This window comes from Bidens hawaiensis, unplaced genomic scaffold (genome assembly GCF_021521415.1).
Source record: "Bidens hawaiensis isolate Kalapana, Puna unplaced genomic scaffold, B.hawaiensis_p1.1 tig00006555_1, whole genome shotgun sequence".
NCBI lineage: Eukaryota > Viridiplantae > Streptophyta > Magnoliopsida > Asterales > Asteraceae > Bidens > Bidens hawaiensis.
This window is the reverse complement of record NW_027491442.1, coordinates 887,669-904,623: the sequence shown is the minus strand read 5'-3', so window position 1 is coordinate 904,623 and position 16,955 is coordinate 887,669.

The following is a 16,955-nucleotide window of genomic DNA, read 5'->3' as shown; positions in this document are numbered from 1 at the left end:
AAATTTAACGTTAACTCAGGGGTGTTACTGTCCTTTTACATATTTGTTTACATTGTTATTATTATTACGCTGAGCTAAACCCCTTATATAACTAAAAATAAATAAAAATAAACAAACGGATAATATATTGGATTCAAACATAGGAATCGTGAAATGTTATATATGTTAGGGATGAGTAAAATCGGTACCGATTTGGTACCGTCGGTACCAAGGTTTTGAGATTTCGGGACCGGTACGGTACCGGTATTTCTCGAATTTTACCTCAAATACCGTACCGGTACCGAACCCAATATTTCGGTACCGGTATCGGTACCAAACATTTGCGATTTTCGGGATCGGATTTTCGGTACTGGTACCGGTACGGTACCGAGCTCATCCCTAATATATGTCATCAAACAAACATATAATAACAATAATGTAAACAAATATGTAAAAATGACAGTAACACCAATAAGTTAACGTTGAATTTAGACCGAGTTAACAATTTGGACGAAATTGGCACAGGTTGGGAAAAATCGAGGGTCTACTTGCGAAAAAAAATATTTTTGAACGAAATTCGCAAATATGACCAAACCTCAGGGACGATTTTGGCACTTTACTCATATAATAAAGAAATAGTGAAAAGACATGTCTACCCCTGACTTAACGATTAAATTTAACGAGGTTAGTGATTTGGATGTAATTGGCAAGAATTGAGAAACGTGGAGGGTCCACATGCAAAAAATAAACTTTTTGAACTAAATTCGCATTATTTGCCAAACCACAAGGAATAAAATGACACTTTACTCTTTAAAAAAAATGAGTTGAATCATAAACAAACTACTTGAGAATGATTTATTAAAACTTTGAAGCGGTCGAATTTAAACAAACTCAAACATATATTATGAGATCAAGCATTAACTCAACATATCGAACCTAACTAGACTCGTGAGTCTTAAAGCTATATTTAGACAACTTTTATTTAATATTTAATATATGTTTATATAATAATTATTACTGCATATAAATTTGCAGACCGATCCAAAGGTTCAAAAGCACTCAACTAACCGTTAAGGTTGCTTTTTCCAAATCATTCAACTAAAATATAATGCATATCTTTAAATTTATAAAGTGTGGTAAACTTGTCCCATTGTCGGCATTTCAAACAATCGTTATGCAATCACTAAATACTTAACAATAGTTAATAGTCTAGGCACACAAAAGTATTAAATTAGTTGCATTGTGAATCAATAAAAGATCTATGTATCCAATAAATGATCTAATGGTTCTATCTAATTTGATCAATTCACTGAAGCCACCATAACCTCCCTCCCTAACTACCTTCATCACCCACTATCATCCGCCACCAAAACTACCACAACCACGCCATCCCCAGCCTGCCACCGTTTGTCACCACCATCTCCCACCACTTGTCGGATAGGCGCGGTGCATATAAGATTTTATTAGCAAATTCTTAAATGATTTGATCTTGATTATTATTATTATCATGTTTAAGTTTTGGTGACTTGTAGATCAAATAAATTTAAGGTATCCAGTGGTGCAACAGAAAACCACAAACATTGCAACACAAACGAATTAAACACGCAAAAAAAAAAGACAATAAGGGACACTACAAATTTAACGTGATTATGTCACAATTTTTGACTTACGTCCACGAGCTGCAACTTTATATTTTTATTTAGCTATGGTAAAATATTGCAATTACAATCATTGGTTATAAATAAATAACTAGGGTTTGTATCTTAGACCACAAGACAGGTCGCTATGGGCGGGTTTGGGGCGCCTTCGGGCTGGTACACCACCGAGGGGCGCAATCGAAGGGAGCGTCCAGATGCGCGTGCGCATCGGGGGGGTCACCAAGACAGCTACCATAGTGGGGGATTGTGGACCCTCTCTCGCTCTCCCTCTCATACACACACACACATACATACATACATATATATAGAAACAGGATCAAATACATTTTATTTTTAACATAAAAACAGTGAGAACCACTTTGCTGCTATTATTAGGATTATTTTTATAGGTGCTTGCTGTTATTTTTTGTCCGTATTTGCTAATTTTCGATTATGAGACGTTATAAGTATTTGTTGATTTATATTTTGTTATTATTAGATTTTTTCTTTTGCTGTTATAAGTGTTTGCTGGTATTTACTGATATTATTTTGTTCTTGATTTTGATTCTTTTGTTGTAATTTTTAGGTTTTTTCTTTGTTATTATAAATAATTGTTTATGTAGATTGGTATTGTAGTTGGTGTTTTTCCTTATGTTTATAAATTGATATTATTTCCTACGTTCTTATGTTAAGACTAAAATATACATGAACCTTCCCCTATATATATATATATATATATATATATATATATATATATGAGAAGTATAGTTTGAAAACCCTTTTGAGTTGAGAAAACTCATGAAAACCCTATGTAACATCGTTTTTTTTTTGTTACATGTAATATATGTTGTTATATTTAATACAAAACATCGAAAATATAAAAAAAAATGTTTTACTATTTTTTTTACATTTTTTTAGTACTTTTTATATATGTTTTCAGGAGAGAGAAAATATAAATAAACTTTTACATTTTTTATTAACTTTAATTGTGAACCACAAGATTTAATCTTTAATTAAAAACATGTGGTTGAGAATGAGTTTCTAGAGTTTTAACAACTCAAGTGGGTTTTTATTTTAACCTAACCCTATATATATATATACACACACACACATACACACACACATACTAGTTTATAAGCCCGTGTGATACACAGGGTTAAGTAATAATTATAAGATTAAGGCAAACTTTTGCGTTCAAGTGAATGATTTACCTTAGAGAGTTAAATAAACAAATTGAAGAAAGACAGACGAATTGTTAAATCACGAATTCATAAGTTAAGCGAATTTGTTTTTATCTTAAAATATATTGAATGCAAAGAAAATCTTAGTTTTGCCTTTAAAATGGTTCATATTTACAAGTATGCATGTCATCTTACATATTGATAAAATGTTAAAGCTTTCTAATGCATGAAACCAATTCTGAAAATTCACCTTTCCATACAAAAACATTCCCCATATATTTATCCAACTTTGTCATAAGTTTCACCAGTCACAAGAATATACAACCATTCATAGACACCAATCACTTCATTGCCGTCGCATGAAGCTCGCTCTCATAACACCAAGAGATTAGTTAATAAAAATTATAAAAGACACATTTGAGAAAATAAAAAAATGTCAAAATTTGAGGTGTAAGTAGATGGTGTATAGCAAAATTTGGCGGTTTTTAAATCACATCTCAGAAAAATAGTAAAAACATATGACAAATTGAATGTCATATTAGATCAGAAAGGGTCTATCTACAAAATTCTTCATCCTCAACAAATATAATTTTTATCTTACAAAATATAGTAAAAACACACTTTGACAAACTGAATGCCATAAGGATTTAAACAAAACGAAACTACTTTGCATCTCTAATATCCTCAAATATCATTTAGGTGGAAAGAATAACTAAATTCCACTTATAAGTTGTTTTAACTTATACAAAGTTTAAAAACTAATGAGAATCTTTAATCAACTATAAGAGTCACCTATGTACTTCAAAACAATCAACCAAATACCTTATTTTCAGCTAAAGTAAACTCCCATGGAATAATAACTACAGCAGCTCCAAAGATTAAATAATGTTTCACCCACCTGGTGGTTATGAATTTATAAAAATGTTTAGTTCATGCTTAAGAAAGTTTTAAACTTAATGTGTTCACTCATATACTTAATTCATATTAATCTCGATCACAAACATCCACATGATTTAATGTGACATGTGGAGCCCTGTAAATAAACCAAATGAACACGAAATAGCGCATGTTCATGTTCATTCAGTTAACTTTAAACGAAGACGAAGAGTTAATCGAACACATGTTTGTGTTCGTATTTGTTTTGTTTATAAAGTGAACATGTTCATGTTCATTTATTGACATGTGGGGCCCTGTAAACAAACCAATGAGCATGTAATAGTGCATGTTCGTGTGCGTTCACTTACCTTTAAACGAACACGAACAGTTAATCGAACAAATATTTGTGTTTATATATGTTTGTTTAAAAAGTGAATATGTTCATGTTCATCTATTGAACTTAAAATGAACACGAACACATAATCAGACAAATATTTGTATTCATGTCCGTTTGTTTGAAAAAGTGAAAATGTTCGCGTTTGTTTATGTTCATTCATATTAAACATAATCGAACATAACTGATAACTGAACATTGGGAAGAAAAAAACTTACTTTTACTGCTGCATAAAGTAATCTATGAGCCTCATAATTCATCCCATCCTCCTCTGTTACTATTTCCTGCAAATGAAAAAGCAAGGGCATTTTGGTCATTCAAATTCACCAACGCTTCACATGACATTAAACCGAAGCTCAAACATACCTGAAATACTTCAAAAGTCCCATATTTTCCAATATTTCAATCATAATTCTTCTAAAAGAGTTCAAACAACATCACACGAAATGGTGATGCTGCCGAGAATAACCCGTCAATTCCTTGTTAAATCCTGCAAACCTCTGTTCACTGTACCGGATGCCAACCATCCAAAGCTCCCTGAACTAAAAATACGATTTTTATTAATAATGACCTTCCTTTTGTTATAAGCTTAGTTTTTTTAACCATTAACCCATAAATAAGCCTGCGAACGAACCAAACGTTCAGTGAGCAATTCTTTATGTTCGTTTATTTAATAAACAAACAAACATGACCAATAATTTTTTGTCTTTTAGTTAAACAAAGAAATATTAACACAAAATGAAATGAAAAGATATTTGTTAGTATGCATCAAGGCCATTAATAATCCATGTGGCTCTGTTACAGATTTAGATGTAGATACTTCTACAATGCTTTAGTTTTAGAGGCTTAATTTAAATTATAATAAATCTTGTAATTTTCTTTTATCAAAACTATACCATGATAGAGTTGTATTAGCCTGACCAAATTATATAATAATGATAGATAGATTCACCAAACTAAAAATAACGATCTCTTTGTAGCACTTAAACTATAGCCACACAAAAACATGATATCTGAGCATAACATAAAATGGCTAAATATAATACATATTCAACCTATAGAAAACACTCATAATAGTAGCACAAACACGAATTTCGCCTAATATTAATCCAATAGAGAAAAATATGCTAATAAAGGATATATGACATTACATACCGAAGACGAAGTAACGTTGAGTAACTCGGAAAACATAAAATTGAGGAAACCATTAGAATGAGGAAAAAAGAAAAAGCCCCAAAAGATTGGTCAGCGAGACGGGAAGGTGAATACCTGATTGCATGACCAATCGAAGAGAGGGCTCGATTGTTACCTTTGTCTTGTAAAAGAAAACATATCGAATTGTAGGAGTCGTTAACCTAATTTGCATCAGCATTCCACGGGCGATGGTGGTGCCACTGTTGTAAAACTCGGCCTAGGCGGCTGAGTACTCGCCGCTCCTCGGCACTTTACTGAAGCGCTTTTCTTCTCCAAGGTCAACAAACTCGAAATCGGCCCTAGACAGTCCAACTCGGGCCTAGGCGGCTCTACTCGGCCTAGGCGGTCCAACTCGGTCTTAACAAAATTTTGACTTTTATTTAAAAAATATAATTTTTCTGAGAGCCCACCACGGTTCACGCTATGATGCAACCTAATTTCAGTTTTAAACTCGCAACCTTCATTGTTATCATTCGATTCCAAGTTCTAAACTCACAAACCTCTTATTTAAGTTCGATTGAGGTACGTCTTTCATCAATTGAGACGTTTTCTTGAACTAATATGTTAGCATTATTAATTGTTTTTATATTTTTCGTTTATATTTTGTAGAATATTTAGCAAACTTTATATATTTGGCATATATATAATCTCGAAAACTTAATTTCTTTATAAAACACCATGTCCGAGTACTCCCTAGAGTACACCCCGCCTAGACCGAGTACTCGTAACTCCTTAGTCAACCGTCCTGGGAGCGTCTAGCGCCTTTTACAAGCTTGGGTGGTGGTGGTTATTATCTAGAGGTATTAGGGTTTTTTAACAGATTGTGGTTATGTGGAGGATGAATGGAGAGATAATTAGAGATGAAGTTGTTTGAAATTTGAATCTGCTTACTAAAAAAGTGTGAAAAAGAAGAACCTTTCACAGGAAGGAAGCTGTTGTTGAAGAAGAGGCGTGGCCAAGCTATTTGGTGAACACGATAGCATAATAAACCAGGAAGGGACACGTGGCTGAACAAGTTCTTTTATTCTCTCTCTATATATATATAACGGAGCGTTAAAGAAGTTTTAAACCACAACGGAACGTATATATATATACAATGGAGCGTTAAAGAAGTTTTAAATCACAACGGAACGTTATGAAGAAGAGCTTCAAACCTCGTTTCCTAAGTGGCGATGACGTGAAGGGGCTTTAAAACCTAATTTATAGTGAACAGCCTAAGAAAAAGGCTCAAAGTCTTCACCAAGCCCGACAAGAAAACCATTTTTATTCACAAGACTAGTTACTTAAGACATACATACACGTACTCAAAGTTCAATAAGTAAGCTAAACCTAACCCGCATGCACCTCGTAGCTAACCCACCCAACTCAATCTTATGTTATACACGTCACAATGTCACATTTAGTATATAATCTTTAACTTACAAATCCATTAGCCATATAGATATCCTTGTCGGGTTCAATGATCTTTTTGTCCGTACAACCGAACAGTTTGATCCACAAATTCACAATAACATCGGATTGCTTTAAGATTAAGATTTGGGTTTTGAAGTAGCATTAATGTAGGCGCCGGCATTTTATTCGGTGAACATAAGGTTGTAACTACAACACGTGCATAGAAAACGAATGGCTTATGTTAGATTTTGTATTAATAACGTTTTTCACGTGAGAAATATGGTTATATATGTGGTGCCTAACATCAAAAAAATATGAAACGAAGGTAATGAAGTATAAAAATAGTAATAAGTGTGGTTCACACTTTCACCTGTTTCGTTTGATTTAAATACATGTTATGTAAAAATATGTTATATATTTATATTTTATTTTATTAACATACAATATATTTTATTTATTTTAAGTTTGATAATGCCATTTAGATATAAAAAAGATACATTTTATAAGCAATAGTAACTTACATGGGCTCGGACTTATTTCGTTTACAAACCGAGCTAATTTTGAACAGGCGCTTTTCAAACAAGTCTCACCACAAGGTGTATATACTTTAACTTTTAAATTTTTAAAGGGCAATTGGATTTTAATAATAACTTTCATCTACTGGACGGGATTGATACCAACTCATAAAATGTATACAGACAGTCCCGAGTTTGAACGTATTATTTTTCAGCAATCCCATACATATTTTCCTCGTCATCAAAAAGCTAATGTGGTTACTTGTCGGTTAGTATGGGACTACTTGAGAAAAATACGTTCAAAGTTGAGACTATTTGTAAACATTTTACGAGTTTGGACTAATCCCAGACAATAGGTGAATGCTTGGATTATTAAAATCCGATAACCCATTTTATAATCCTTGTAATTTTCTAAAGTTTTCTTTGCATTTTGGACTTTTTATTGGGCAAGGGGCATCTCTTTGTGTTTGGGCTTATGGTTGATCCACTCCTAACTTTGGGCTTGTTCTAACCATTGCCCATTACCCACTCTCCATAGTTCAATAAGAAGAAAGATGATTTTTGAGGGCAAGTTACATCGTTATATTTAGAGGTGTACAAAACTGGTTTTAAACCCAAACCGAACCGGTTTGGTCAACAGCTGGTCAAAACCGGTTTGACTCAAACTTGTTCGGTTTAAAAATCGGTTTAGAAGCAAGATAGGCAGGTCTGGTCACGTCAATTCGGTCCGGTTTATAAACCGGTTTAACCGGTTTTAAATTGGTTTTCTTCAAACCGGTTTGGTTTTAAAACCGGTTTAGTAGATCTTAAGGGGAACCGGTCCTGAAACTAGCGGTTTGAGAATCGGTTTAAACCCAAACCGGTTTGGTTTGCCTAAAACCGGTCCCAAACCGGTTTTTTTACACATGTAGTTATATTTTGTGTTAGGACTTACGCTATAACTATTCATACATGTACTAATGAAGCATACTAGGTCTTAATGTGTTACGGAAGAGTCTTTGGTCTGATAGTATCAGTATTTTGAGTAAGACTTTGTCTTTTCAAATGATGAGGAATTAAGATCTCATCGGTGACAAAAATAAATATAGAAATGATGTGCGAACATAATTAGGCATTAATGTGTTAACTGTGTTGTAGTGAGTCATGTTTAGATTGTAAAGAATTAAATGAATCATACATGTCATAATTGACCATAAGAGTCATGGCATCTCTTAATGAAGAGTGATGTGCCTTATTATATCATATCATGCTTTAAAAGGTCATCTTAAATTAATCTGACTCATATTAAGCCTTAATAATTTGTAATGGATCATGCATATCGTATTGTGTCATACCTTCTAATGAAACATTATGATCCTTAGTGGGCCAAACTTGGTCTAAATATGTCATATTTGTGCATAAATGGTCACATTGGGTTATAACGAGTGATATCGGGTCAGAAACTCAGCACGAGTTCTTTCAATTCGGTTTTCAACTCTGTTTTGAACAACTTGAATTTGGTTCGGTTTGTTGACTTTCTTCAATTTTCGATTTCGATTTCGATTCATTATGGCGACTACTAGAAATGGGTGGAGGTGGCGGCGATGAATAGGTGGTGGAGGATGGAAAACGGTCATCAGTTGTACAACTCGTTTGAACCTGTTTTAATTTAACAAATCATATATGAGTAACTCCTCGTCTAATTTAAATAAGTGCATATCGATCCATTGTCTAATTTAAGTTAAACCAAATAAACATATACATTTTTTTTTCGAATCAATTTAATATAAAAAACATTTGATGATTGTCCAATAACACCTCGTTAAGCAATATTATAACAATAACAATTCGTTAAACGTTTCAAAACGTATTAAACAAGAAAATTATAAAAATTAAGGTGCATCAATAAGGTGCCTCAGTCGGTAAAACTCAAGTGTTGGTAAAACCCGACCGATGTTCCCGGACGGTGAGCTTATACAAATTCGGCCGATTTCTGTCACGTTCATTATGGTAGCAAAACTAAAACAAAATTGACAATCGGCCGGTTTTCTTTACGGTATGGGAAGTAAAACAAAAATGCGGTGAGTCTATGCGAATTCGGTTGGTTTCCGTCACGTTCCTTACGGTACTAGAACTAAAACAAAACAAAGAAAAATAAAACAAAAACAAAATGCCGCAATTGTCTTTCGTTACATTGTTTATGGACATAAAACCTTGATGTTGATAAAACCCGAGCGTTGTCGGTCCTAGGCGTTGCGGCACTGAGTCGAAACGAGTTCAATCGGTTTTGGTTACGTTCGTTACGGTACAGGAACTAAAACAAAAAAGCTAGTAAAACCCGGCCGTCAATGTTGTAAAACTCCCGAGTAGGCGGCCGAGTACTCCCCAATTACTCCCCGCCTACATCGAGTACTCCTCGCCTCGGCTGAGTACTCCTTATGTATTTTCCGAGTAATCCCCGACTACTCCCGAGTACTTGCAACTCCCCAGTCGACCGCCTAGGACCGCCTAACGACTTTTACAACATTGCCGGCCGTTGTTAAAACCTGAGCGTTGACAGTTCAGGAGTTACGGAGACGAGTCGACACAAATAACCATTTAAAAATCAAATTTAAAACAATACATAAAAGAGGTAGCTAATTAGGTGCCACAAGTGGACCAATGAGGTTACTTGCGACACCAAATCTCTAATTATATATATAGTATAATTAAGAAGTTTGGTACCACAAAAGGTTTTTTAATAATTTATTTGTTTTGTTTTGTTTATATGTAAATTATTTTGATGTTTAGTCAATTGGGATGTCTTGGTGTGCTGGCAATTGCTAGGTTAGTTAATCTTAATTCTTAGGATAATCCATTGCATAGGTTTGAGTCCCATAAACAAAATTTGTTGACAGATAGTTTTGTTACGGGGAGGCATCCATTCTTTGAACATTTTTTTATTACTTTATTTGTGTTTTTGTTTAAATATACTAATAGAAATAAGAGTTTTGGTTTCGTAACTCGCAAGTGGCCAACCGTTGGGCCACTTGCGGCACCTTATTGGTGAGAACATTTTTTTTATTTAATTTGTTTTAGTTCTGATGTGTAACAAACGTAACGAAAACTGATCGAATGTCAATTTTGTTTCGCCTTTTTGTTTTGTTTTGTTTTAGTTTCGGTATCGTAACGAACGTGACGAAAACTGGCCGAATTCGCGTAGACTTACCGCGTTTTGGTTTAGTTCCGGTACCGTAACGAACATGACGAAAACCGACCAAATTTGCATAGACTCAGTGCTTCATCATCCAGGATCAGCAATGGTCGGGCTTTACCAACGCTCGAGGTTTACCAACCGAATCCACCCCATTGGTCCACCTCAATTTTTATATGTTTTTGTTTTATTTTTGGTTTTAGTTCTGTAACAACAACACACATAACCGAAACCGACCGAATTCACGTAAATTTACCGCCTTAACGCTTGGGTTTTACCACGTCCCGAGTTTTACCAACCTTTCCTGGCGCAAAGCGCCGGGTAAAACCCTAGTTTGTTCTATATAATGATAATAATACTAGTCGGCTTCACTTGACCGCTGTTCAAGGTTAAGCATATTCCTAGTTTAACCGCTTACGATGCCAAAAATGAGATTAAACGATCCTAAGTGTTCCTACATCGTATGTTTATTAAGAACTAGTCCATATACATCTTCATAGCAAACGATTTTATGCACCTACCTCTATTTATTACACTAGTAACTACCAACTACCCCGACACGAACTATTTACCTTCCTTGAATGGCATTGATTTGGTGCAAACATGTGTGGCCTAAAAAGTTGAAGGCCAGATCATACACTCTCCCTCACCACAACCTATAGTTTGTGTTTGTGTTTGTGTTTGTGTTGTGAACATATGGATGCCACTTAATATGGTTTAGGTTACTATATATAGTAATAGTAATTATAGCATATTTGGTAGGGTGTGGTCACCGACACGTGCATTCGATAAATTGTATTTTATTCTTAATAATTGTTTACTAAAAAGATGTAGCAAATGAAACATTTTAGCTTATGAGTTAAATTAACCAAATTTTTAGCATATGATCATAAAACAAATATAACAGGAATAATCATGATTCATAAAGGAGAAGAGGCATATGTTAACTTTTTTGACAAACAATTTTATTACATAGTTATAAGGGAAAATATCATATCGAACTAAGTTTTAAAAGTGTTTCAATTAGGTCACTCATGCAAATTTTCTTCAAATCAGGTTACTAAATCTTCAAATCGAGTATCACCAATTTTTTTATGCATCGAGAAATAAATTGAGGATAAGATGTGGGGGGTTGAAATTTGCAACATATGTAGTTAAATTTAAAAAAAAAAAAAAACGTTAATTATATTAAACTTTAAAAATAAAATCCTCGTCACCACTCAACGTCAACATAAAAAAAATAAAAAGATTTCCTATGTGAAACAAAAAATAAAATTCTAAAAAACATGTTAAAACCTTTAATTTAATAAAACATGAAAGTTGAGTGACTTAATTAAAACACTTTTTAAACTTAAGTAAACTAACCGAAACACCTTTTAAACTTTATTACTATTTTATGAAATTTCACCTTACACATTTACACTTGTTTCATTGTAAATTATATTGTTTTCATAAAATATATATATTAATAATAATTTTAAAGGCTACTAATTCTTGTTAACCTATAGAACCAAAGAAACTAATACCAATTATTCTCTTACATATCGACATTCATTGTTTTCTCCGTGTTTATTTATTACGTTACCTACTTTTAACAACTCATGGCACCTTTTTCCTATATAAATACCAACACATAACAACTTTCGTTTCTAGGCAAAAAGATAAATAAAGAACAAGCAATAAAATGGGATCTTTGGCACCATCGGTCCCTAACACTAACGCGCATCAATCGAAAGCTAACGGGCATCAACCAAAGGATCGTTGTGGGTCTTTCGAGATGCCATTGCACTACCCGAGATACACACGAGCAGAATACGAGACTATGCCCGAGTGGAAGCTTGATTGCTTGCTTAGTTCTTATGGCCTCCCGATCACTGGAGACGTGAACCAAAAGAGGAAGTTTGCCGTGGGGGCTTTTTTATGGCAGTATTGATCATCAGTTTGCTCTTACATTCGAAATAAGTTGTAACTAGAAAAACATGCAAGTATGTATAAACTTATAAGTTATAAGTTGTATGTATGTATGAACTTAAAATCATTCGAAATAAGTTGTAATTAGAAAAACATGCAAGTATGTATACACTTATAAGTTGTCTAAATATTATTATTGTCTTTAGCTTACTGTGAATATATAGTGGTTAGCAACTATACCAGTGCACTGCCCCCTTGCAACTATATGTAGTATGTTAGTCATTGGTAGCTTAAGGATGATGATGGCATTGATCTTTTATAGCCATTCATAGGCCTAACAAAGGGTGTTTGGTGATATGGACTTGATTTAAGAGTTAGCGTACTCCTACTTGTCTAGAACTTGTGACCTACCACTTAAAAACACAAAGGTTTACCCCTAGACCAAATGTTATTTTTTGTTTCTAATATGCCGGCTAAATATATATCTATATATAACGCTTTTTTTAATTGGGAGGCCTTAATTAAATGTGACCTAAAGCCCTATCTTTATTTCGTTGGCCCATGAGCCAGCCTTGCAACTAGATTCAAGAAAATGAGGTAGAAAAGAACTTAACGTAAAATGAGCATGACTTGGGCTACAAGTGTACTTAGCGAACAAACCCGAATTTCATTATTTAGAGCTCTGATTTCAACATTGAAGATTTCCCGTTAAAATTTGCAATTTTCAGTTAATCTGTTTTTAGTGTAAAAATGCATAAATCATTGATCCCCATAAAAGGGACCTTGGTATATTGTATTTCTTATTCAATATTATATCAAGTTCATTGAAAACTTCTCCATTTATTTTTCGTGCTTTCGCTCTGCGTCATTGAAGATTATATTATATATTCAGACCCCTTGCAAGTTCTCAACAGAGGGCTACTAATAACTTCTTACCACAGTTTATGTTGGTCTAGATGTTGTCTTGGAAAGCCTTTACATGTAATTTGATTTGATGCGGACAACGTTCTTTCAGAATTTTATGAGGCCCGGGATATCATTGAGAATTTAGTTGAATGTTATATAGGCCCATAATCATTTAAATATTTATTGCTAACGAGCTCATATGTTTTTCAGGATCCCGATCATATCCTAACAGGCGAAGGAAATGCTACGGGGACAGTTGATATACTAAGGTAGCAATGCAACATGCCGAGTATGTAACTTTCAACTTGATTATTATTAAACATATGTGTGATTATGTTAATGTTCATGCATTTAAAAGTATGTATGTTGGGTAGGATTTTAGTTTAATGAAATAGAATGTAGGTATGTTTATATTTTGTAGAGTGAATTGCGGTTTTCGTCCATTTGGTTTGTTCAAATCTGCGGTTTTAGTCCAATAGTTTCATATTTGTGATTTTGGTCCCTGTGGTTTCATTTCACTTGCAATTAAATCTGAATTCACTAATCACGTTAAGTCTGGTCGTTAACCCATCAGCGTGTCCTTCACGTGGGAGGCAGTTTTGTCCTTTTTCCTCCCCAAATAAACCCCAGCTCCTCACGTGAAAGGGCTTGCGAATTAGGACTGGGTTTTATTTGGGAGAAAAATGATAAAACTGCCCCTCACGTGAAGGACATGCTGATGGGTTTAACGAGCAGAATTAACGGAATTAGTGAATTCGGGTTTAATTGCAAATGAAATGAAACCACAGGGACGAAAATCGCAAATTTGAAACTATTAGACTAAAACCGCAGATTTAGACAAACCACGTTGATGAAAACCACAGTTTACTCTGTTTTGTAAATGAACAACATTAAAAAACTGTGTTTTGGTCAACATTATCTCAACTGGATGACATGAATCCTTTGATTGGTTAGGGATCAGCATAGCTGGTTTAGTGGGTCCCAAATGGGCTGTATTTCTGGTAAGTGGTTCGGTATGAGCCCATGTGGGTGTGGGTTAGGGTCAGGGTCAAGGTCAGGCTTGGTCATGTGCCACTGTCCTTTGGTCCTTTGGCATCATCCATATTATCATTTATCAACTTGTGTTTTGTTTGGAATTTGAAGTTTTAGAAAGTTGACTTTGACTCATGAGTCCTTTGTTACTGTGACATACATGTTTTTGTGAAACTGTAACATACACTTTTTAATGCACATAGTTACCAATCTTAATTGGCTTCTTTTTGTAAAGGTAATCAAATGTTTTTTTTTAAGATACATTTAAAATATTTTTAAAAATTTGTGCAGGGTCTCATTTGATGAACCAAACTTGGTCCACTAGAGATGGTCCAATTGTTGCGAAAGAAACTAAGCCTCTCGCTCTCTCAACCGTTATGTTTTTTTATAAACGAGCAATATCTTATCTCTTATGCTTAATATCTTTTATACATACATATATACATATACGCGTATGCATATACTAAAGAGTCTGTAGTCTAGTGGAGTAGAGGTACCGAGTTGTAATCAACATGTATTCATGGCCGGCACCAAGAAAGCAAAAAAAACTTTTGAGTTTAAGGCGAAATTTTTTTTGGAACTTAAGTAAAGGAGTTTTTGTTGGGTTTAAAGAGTTTAATTTTTATATGAGCTTACTTGGTTATAATTTGGGTGCGTAAAAAACTTTTGTATAAAATTTTTTTTTAACATGTATCAAGTGAAGCTAGAACTCATGAATAATATCCATTTGCCACTAGACCAAGCTAGTAATTATGTAATTGTGTTTGAACATTAAATATACATACTGTTTTTAATAAAAGTACATACAATTTTGTTAAAAAAAAAAATTTCAGGCCTAGCAGGGTGTCGGGCCTGTGACCATCGACCACCCTGCCACCCTCAAGGGCCGGCCCTAAATGTATTCATCCTCATGGGATTGAGGATTTGAGTGATGGACAAAAGTTGTCAAACTGATGAGTAACATCAGTGGATTTGTGAATTAGCCTTTCTAAAGAAAAATAAATAAAATCCATGTATATATATGGGTTGTGTCAAATGCGCCCCACACTTAGGATTTGTACTTAATATACGTCTTCCCTGCTAAATCAGTCACATCATCTCTTACTTTTACTCATAAGAGGGATCGTTTAGCACATAAGAGGTTATGTTTAGTCTCGTGTAAATAAACAAACTCATGTTAAACAATGTTCTACCTTTATAAATAACGAACAAAAAACATTAAAACCCCACACGATCCCATCATTCTTTCGTCTCCGGTGTCACTTCCTCGTCTCTCCTGATATAACGATGATGTACTATCTAGTTTTAGCGAAAATGATTAACATGCAAAACATGATGATATTAAGTTATTCGTGAAACCAAGGAATGTGTTACTGTGTTCATTGATGTGGACAATGACGTTTTCTTGAATTTGCATCCACATGCCATGAATCATAATTATTTAAAATCTAACCATTTTATAATTAATGAAAAGAATCATACGTGTTAATAACAGTAAGTGAATAAGTGAGTATTCATCTAATTAACTCTTGTTTTTATAGAGCTGGGAATAGACATAAAACAATCCATTTTGGTTCTATGTTTGTTCGAGCTCAGCTTGTTTAATTTGCATAAAGCTCGAGCTCGACTTGTTTCGATCTCTATTTCTAAAGCTTGACTCGTTTGCTCATGAGTTGTTTTTTAAACTCGAGCGTAGCTCATTTGCTATTTAATAATTAATATATATATATATAGGTGGGTTCTAGTGAAAACTCCTCTTAAAGAGAAAACTTAAAAACTCCTAAAAACTTCTAAAAAACTATTTTTAACTTAAAAAAAAAAATTTTTTTTTAAGTTTCTTTTTTTCCATTATTCTTATATGTTGTTATTGGTTCAAAAAAAAAACTTGTCGGTATAGTTCGCATGTGTAATAGTGTGCATTGCATATATGCAAAAGTGTTTGTATTGCATAGAATACAACACTATTGCACATATTTGATACACACCATTGTATATATGCAATATAAAACTAATACACACATCGAATACACATTAGTACGTATGTGTAATACAACATTAACGCACATGTGCACCACATCGACTTTTATTTTATTATTATTTTTTTTCCACATAATACAACACTGCTACACATATACAATACACAAATATTGAATATATGCAATAAAACACTATTAAACTCAAAAATACATAGTAATACACATGTGTAATACAACGGTATCGTACAGTAATACGTATGTGCATTACAGCGGGTTTTTTTTAATTTTTTTTTATTTTTTTATATTTTTCGAGTGAAATTTAAGAATAATGGCTAAAACAGAATTTTGAAAATATTTTTTTATTTTTAATTAAAAATAATTCTTTAGGAGTTTTTAAGAGTTTTTAAGTTTTCTCTCTAAAGGTGAGTTTTCTTTTGATCATCTCCCTATATATACATAGGCAAAGTATAAAATGAAAACCCACTTGAGTTGTGAAAACCCGTGAAAACCCTATTTAACATCGTTTTTTTTTTGTACATGTAATATATGTTGTTACATTTAATGCAAAACATCGAAAACAAAAAAAAAATGTTTTGTTATTTCTTTTACATTTTTTTACTAATTTTTATATATGTTTTTAGGAGAGAGAAAATGTAAATTAACTTTTACATGTTTTATTAACTTTAATTGTAAACCACAAGATTTAATATTTAATTAAAAACATGTGGTTGAGAATGAGTTTCTAGAGTTTTCGCAACTCAAGTGGGTTTTTATTTTAACCTAACCCTCC